Source organism: Apis mellifera, linkage group LG5, assembly GCF_003254395.2.
Source record: "Apis mellifera strain DH4 linkage group LG5, Amel_HAv3.1, whole genome shotgun sequence".
Lineage (NCBI taxonomy): Eukaryota > Metazoa > Arthropoda > Insecta > Hymenoptera > Apidae > Apis > Apis mellifera.
In genome coordinates, this window is record NC_037642.1 from 10,435,163 (window position 1) to 10,442,676 (window position 7,514).

The 7,514-nt window shown below is 37.0% G+C and overlaps 1 protein-coding gene across 1 annotated transcript in view; it reads right to left on the bottom strand.

Moving 5' to 3' along the window:
• LOC408844 (dual specificity protein phosphatase 10) overlaps positions 1 to 3,194 on the bottom strand; it is an 88,301-nt gene extending 85,107 nt beyond the window's left edge. The window contains exon 1 of the mRNA XM_016912122.2: positions 3,059 to 3,194. The gene's annotated coding sequence lies outside the window, so the exon portion shown is untranslated. The remainder of the gene's footprint in view (positions 1 to 3,058) is intronic.
• Between the last annotated feature and the right edge of the window lie 4,320 nt (positions 3,195 to 7,514).

Genomic DNA, 7,514 nt, shown 5'->3' on the forward strand with positions numbered 1-7,514 from the left:
AAACAGGAATGCAACGATGAGGTCACAGACCTTTGACACGAAGCTACGTTTAAGGTCACGTGCGGAACGTCGCAACGACCTTGGAGGCGTGCACCTCGTATCGACGCCAGGCGCGATGGGTAAGGTACTTTCAAGCCTGAACTTTCTGATAAGATAATATCCTTTCCAGATCTTCAGGCTAATCTGATCTTCTCCGTCGATAAAAATAACAATAACAAGCGAGATAACGAGTAAAAATTTCTCGATCAATACATTTCGTAATTTACATTTTCAAATATAATCATAATACATCCCACGCTCGTTAATTAATTTATTTATTGTCCCCTATCTTTCGATTAACGAGTTTTCAACAAAAGTATATACCGACCGAGAAAGTTGGAAACAATTTTTCGTTATTTCAGAATAGGACCGGAATCCTTGTTATCGAACGTGTTAGTTAATTGGAGACCAACAGCATCGATCCATCTCACGCAATTCTCCTCCCGTATAAAGATCGCATCCCTAATTACTCGTCCTAATAAATACACCCGTAATAAATCCGGTTGTTTACAAGCGGCGCAGCTCCACACTGAGGGGTGGAATTCCACGATTAATAGGTTAAGGTGGAACGCGTATCTCTGGCCCGCATCTGCGCTCACGGCACGCATCGCGAACGCGTATCTCACGCGCACACAAAGCCGCGCACGCAGTTCGCGTGGCGAATCCCATCTATCCCGAAGAATGTTCGCAAGTGTGTATTGTATACGCCTTCTTTTTTCTTTTTTTTTTTTTTTAATCTTTACTCTTTCCTGTTTTTATCTTCCCCCTTATTTCTCCTTTCCTCGACGCGTTAATTTCCATTTGCGAAATAATTCATCCGGTCTGGATGAATTATGCATCGACGGCGCAAGTTGATCGAACCGCAATGGAGCGCTTTCCTCGCCAGTACTTGCGAGCCGATTTTCAACCGATATCCAAGTGGTTTTTTTTTTCTTTTTTTCTTTCTTTAATTAATGGATCTTGAAAATAAATATAGAAGATTAAATTGATAAAACTGTCGAGAGAGTTCTGTTTAAAAACACAAGAGAGGACTCGCTTGCAGAGAAGAGAATTTATCATGGCCTGGCAATTTCTACGAATCGAATTATTTTTGAATAACTCGAGTTTCACGAATTTAATTTAATTTAGACACTCTTGTCGTTGCCCTTTACCAGTCGTTCGCTTATCGATTACAAAATCGAGGGGCAGATCGTTCGAACGAGGCAACTTGGTGCATAAGTGATCCAGTTTCGTAACTGGAGCGCGGCGAGGAAATTTTCTGGAGCATCGACGACGAGGCTAAATATATTAACGAGCCGTATAAACGGCCGAAGACCTTCGCCAAACGTTATCGCCGATCTTTGATATTTCTAACAATCTCTCTCTCTCTCTCTCTCTTTCTCTCTCTGACATCATCGAAACGGGATCGCGCACGCGAATCTTGCTAATTGTAACGCGATTCATACGCCAATAATAATACTGACATCATCGCTGACTGACTCCTCGTCGTTATCTATACCGGCAAGATGGCGTAACAATTAATTCCAGCTAGCAACGCTTTTGATATAATATCGATCATTTCGTCGGACTGCGGATCCCTGCACGAACGAGTTTCGAAGAGGCGACGATTTATCGCGGCCTGGAGGAGGGAGAGGGGGGTCTTAAGCTCGTCCCTCGTTTGGATCGATAAATCGAACGTCTTGGAAACGTTTCCTTTTTACCTTCGACCTTTTCGCAACGGTTTTAAAACCGGTGCTGCTTCGAAAAAGGCGGAGCTTTTCGAAAAGCTTTTACGAAATGTCGAAGAGCGAAACGTCGGATCAATCTGCCTTTTTTTTTATTTATCGACGGTGTTGTTTATGCCGAGAAACAGCCTCATGAAAAATTCATCGTGGAAAAATACGGAGGATAGATTCTGCTCGAGCGAACTTTTGAATTTCTAATAATATTCCATTCCTTGTCCTCCCTGTGGATGGAACAAAACTCGTTCACTTTTTTATTCCCAACATTTCGCAAACAATAAAACATAATCGCAAGCAATAAAATTGAACTTTGAACCATATCCATCTCTATGCTCACAAGGACGTGTTAAGAAAAATAAATTCCTATAAATTATATTATTATTACTATTATTCCTCTAATTATTATCATTAAAGGAGGATATTAAAGGCGGCGTTAAAGAGGGAAAAATTTCCCGGGAAAGAGAGGGTGGAAGAAGAACAACAAACTAAAGCTACCCTTAATCAAGCTACCGTGAATTCTTCCACGGGAAGAATTCCAACGCGTGTTATTTGCGTGTTGCTCGCGTGGGTGGGGTGGAGGGGAGCCGAGGCCGCAGCAATTAGGGTGGCATACGGATCGTATTACCAAAGATAATCAAATCACATGGACCCTTGCAGCCCCGTTTTATGCCCGTTGACAGGCACAACAAAAAAGGGGGATGGCCCACCCTCGGATCCGGGGGCATCCGGGCTCCTATCGGCCTTGTAACGCCGGTTGATTCATCTGTTTGCTTTTTATTATCTCGCCGACCACCGGAAAGCACCAGCCATCCCGAGGACGAGGGTGGCGTTAATCAATTGATGGGATCAGCCACGGTGATGACGAATGCTGCTCGCATCCCGTAAACGGGATGATCGCGTAACGAAACGATCTTTCGATCGAGCGGAAGAGATTATCCGCCCAGGAATCGACTTCGAATCGACTCGTTCCTTTTCTCTTTTTTTTTCTTTAAAAAGACACAGTATGGATATGGATCGAAAATTTTTTAAGCGAGGATTTGATTTTTGTCCCTTTTTTCCAATCTTATCTCCTATATTTTAAAATCTTAAAATCTTCCTACTTCGTAACTCGCGTTAAAAAAACGAACGTCAACGAATAATTTCAATCGCACGTTGAAGACGAAGGAACGAAACCTGTCCCGTAAAAATGTAACAGCAACACGTAGAGCACTGAAGATGAAGATTTTCAGAAAGAAAAGCTTTGAAAACTCTCCTTACTCGTTCTTACTCTCGCGGAGGAAATTTGAAATTTCTCGTACCTTTTCTCGTGCGTGTTTTGAGGACAGAGGCGCGACTTTTCACCGCACAACTTTCGACGTGGCTTGTCCCGCGAGCACTGTTTTCTAAGGCGGCTCGGCAGGCCGAGGGTTGCGCGGCTTTCACCCCCATGCGCGGCCCGTGACGTCGCAACCGAACGTGATGTCCATGCGGTGTCCTAGGCAACCATGCTTTCGTGTGTATATCCACCCTCCTTTGTCCTCTCCCTCCCCCGCGCCATGTCTGTATCCTCTCCTCCTCCACGTTTCCGTCAGTTTGACGTAGACGTTTCAATTTCCTCCCCTCTTATCTTATCATTCCAATAGTTTCCAATTTTTCCCTTTCCTTGATTTCTTCTCTGATTTTGGATTTTGGATTTTGGATCTTCTCGCAGATCTGTTTTTTTTCGAGTTTATCGCGATTTTTCGAATTTTTCTTGTCTATATTAATTTTTATTTTATTTTATTATTTTATTTCTATATATTTATTTTATTTTATCTACATATTAATTTTTATTGTCTATTCTTGTTCGATTCCTCAATCAGTTTTAATAGTAGATTTTTCTTTTATTATTGTTTCTATTCTTTTGTTTTATTTTTCTGTGAATTTAAGTTTGGAGATTTTTAGATTTTTGCTCTTCGTTGCAATTTTTGTCGTTGCAGGTTTGATAGATTATTTCTTTTTTGTTCTTTCGTCTCACTTTTACTGCTTCTCTGTTTCTTTCTTTCTTTCTTCTCTCCTCTCCTCTCCTTTTCAAGCTATTTTCCTAGACACGCGATCTAGCGTGGCCATGCGTCTGCGTCACTACTGCAACATTTCGAACACACGCGCGCTCCATAGATAGAGAAATCGATCCGGTTTACCTGGCTTCGGAGGCCTTCGCACCCCTCGTGATTACGTCCCCTTTTATCGCGGAGGAGTCGCACAGTCCTATACTGATCCCTTTGTTGCCCTCCGTCTATATACATGGAAACATTCGAGGAATTTTTATGAGGTAAAATGACGCTTGCATTCGCTCCGCCGTATCGTTTAATTGGAAAATACGAGCCACCGTTCGTATCCATCCGTTTGATTCACAGAATTGTTCAAAGAGAATGGAAATGGAATTTTACATTTAAGATTTTTGCAATTACTTAGACTTCTTAGACGTTTAAGCATTTACGTATATTCACGCCTTTGCGAATTTTTGTTATTCTGTTCTTGAATTTTATTTTCTATTTTTTTTTTTAAATTTCATTGTTTTGTAGGCAAAATTTATTATTCACTGTGTAATCTAAAGAAAATTCCAATATCCGAGAATATTAAAATACGTGTAAATTTTCACAATTTTATGAAAACAAAATTCTATTTCTAGTTATTAAAATTCCATTTCCTTTTCATGTAAGAAAATTTCAATCTCCCATCTGAATTCTATTTCCAATTTCCTTTTCATTATACAAAATATTCCAATCTCCCAAATTCGTTTTCTCAATTACTTAAAACTTGAATCTTTCTTACAATCTAAAAATCTAAAAATAAACACAAAATTCTAAAATAAATATTTAAATTCCATTTTACCAAATTGTCAAAATTCCATTCTTCGTTTCTTTACAATCCTTTCGATTTCCAAATTTATTTTAGATGTCCAAATCAAATTTTCAATTGCTCAAAATTTCATAAAATTCTCAAACTTCCCAGATGATAATTTATAAAAATATATATATATTTTCATTTTCAAAAATTCCAATTCTTCGTTTCTTTACGATCCTTTCAAGTCCCAAAATTCTAAAATTAAATTTTTAATTGCTCATAAAATTCTCAAATTTCCCAGATAAGATAATTTATAAAAATACACATTGAAGAATCGTATATTTCTATTTTAAAAATTTCAATTCTTCGTTTCTTTATCTTTAAAGTTCCAAAATTCTAAAATTAAATTTTCAATTGCTCAAAATTTCATCATAAAATTCTCAAACTTCCTAGATAATAATTTATAAAAATACACATTAAAGAATCGTATATTTCCATTCTAAAAATTTCAATTCCTCGTTTCTTTACCTTTCATGTTCCAAAATTTTAAAATTAAATTTTCAATTGCTCAAAATTTCATCATAAAATTCTCAAACTTCTCAAATAATAATTTATAAGAATACACATCGTATATTTCCATTTTAAAAACTCCAATTCTTCACGATCCTTTTTCAAAATTCTAAGATAAATCAAATTTTCAATTATTCAAAATTTCACATTTTAAAAATTCCAATTCTTCACGATCCTTTTCCAAAATTCTAAGATAAATCAATTTTCCAATTATTCAAAATTTCACAAAATTTTAAGATAAATCAAATTTTCAAAATTTTATATTTTAAAAATTCCAATTCTTCACGATTCTTTTCCAAAATTCTAAGATAAATCAAATTTTCAATTATTCAAAATTTCACATTTTAAAAATTCCAATTCTTCACGATCCTTTTCCAAAATTCTAAGATAAATCAAATTTCCAATTATTCAAAATTTTACAAAATTCTCAAACTTTCCAGATAATAATTTATAAAAATATACATCGTATATTTTAAAAACTCCAATTCTTCACGATCCTTTCCCAAAATTCTAAGATAAATGTCCAAATCAAATTTTCAATCGCTCAAAATATCATCAACATCCTTGGCAAAAATTTTCCAATTTCTCAAATATCGATCTATAAAAGTATAAATAAGTTACACACATAGGCGCGCGCGCATCGATAGTAAACACGAGCGAGGGTAGTACGTTTCCACGCGTACGACGTCACGATAAACGATCGGTCGTGTTCCATCATAACGACACAATCGACACGATCGAAGCGAGGTCCTGGCGGATCGATCGGTCGTGATGCACGCTACGTTATATATTTAAAGAACAACGGGTTCCGGTTGTCGGCGCGCGACGCGTTTCGATAAACGTCGGGCGTCGACGGTGGACGATCGAAAGGCCACATCCGCGCGCAAAGTGCAAAGTATTCCGGAGAGTGACTTCACCCGGGTCCCAGGTGTGCATCGTATTTAGATGATTATCGATCGGTGGCCGTACGTCATAGGTCGGCCTAGAATCGACCCCCCCAGTGACACAGTTAAATCGTGGCTCGCGGTGCTCCGACACGAAACACGAAAAATCCTTGGAAACCTTTCCAACTGTTGCGAATTAATTATCAGAATTTTGGAATTCGAAATTAGACGGAGGTGCGATCAATTTAAAGAGGAAAGGATTTTTGTAACGACGATTTTTGGAATAATCAAGAATTATTGGAGAGAGATAAAAGTTACGAGAAGGTTTTGAGAAATAATTTATTTCGATTTTTAGAATCAAAACGTAATGTAACGGATTTAATTTAAATCGAATCGAAGTAATCGGAATGACGTTAAATTTTGAAAGATGATTTTAATTGAAATTAAATCACCTTGATGTATGAGAACACCGATCGTAATAATTCTGATGCAAGTGCGCGCATCATATGTAAAGAGGAAGGCTCGTAACTTATTTACCTTATCATAAAAGAGGAAATAATATACGTAGTAAAAGGAAATATCTGTTTAAGAAGCGGGAGCGTACAAAACTTTTCCACAGTTTTTTTTTTTTTGTTTTCGAGAAAATTAGCCTCAAATATTTGCCCGTTATAATAACGTTCAAACAGAATAATATTAGAGAATAACAAAATCTACTCCATCTCTCGAATGTAAAAATTTCTTAAGTATACCGCGTGTTTTGATATTATCTTATCGTTTCGAAACGCGGCGTATAACGATAAGGAACGAAGAGAACGTAGATCCTCGTTTAAACTAATGCAGCGCCATCGTAAATATATCTCGGCGCATGGTAATCTCTTAAAGAGCTCGGTAATTGCGGCTCATTGGATCATGGATAATGATATTACGGAATAATTGTCAAACCTCATGCGATCGCGAGTGTTACGTGATCGCGAAGGAAGCTTCTTACGTAACGCGTCTTCAACTTGTCCGCCATTCCACGATCATATAACTGCCGTTTAATGGACATTGGATGAAATATCCGATCTCGTGTTAGCCGGAGGGAACTCGTACTAGGGAATGCGCGAATACCTCCACTCCATTGGATCGAATTCTTTTTTCTTTTTTTTTTTTTTTTTTTTAGAATAAACAAGAAACGATGAACGAGCAAATTTTTGTAATAACTTTGCAAAATTTTAGGAAATAATTTATCTCGAATTGAGATTCCCTTTGTTGCGTTAAATAAGAGGAAATAATATGAAAATTATATTGGACAAATTTTTGGACGAGTATTAACAATATAATTTCTTTCGAATTTTTTTGTTGTGTTAAATAAGAAAAGAAACGAGGAAATTATGAAAATTATGTTAAATGTTTGGACGAGTATGACAAATCTTTGGACGAGTATTAATAATTTCGAATTTTTTTGTTGTGTTAAATAAGAGAAGAAACGAGGAAATTATGAAAATTATGTTAA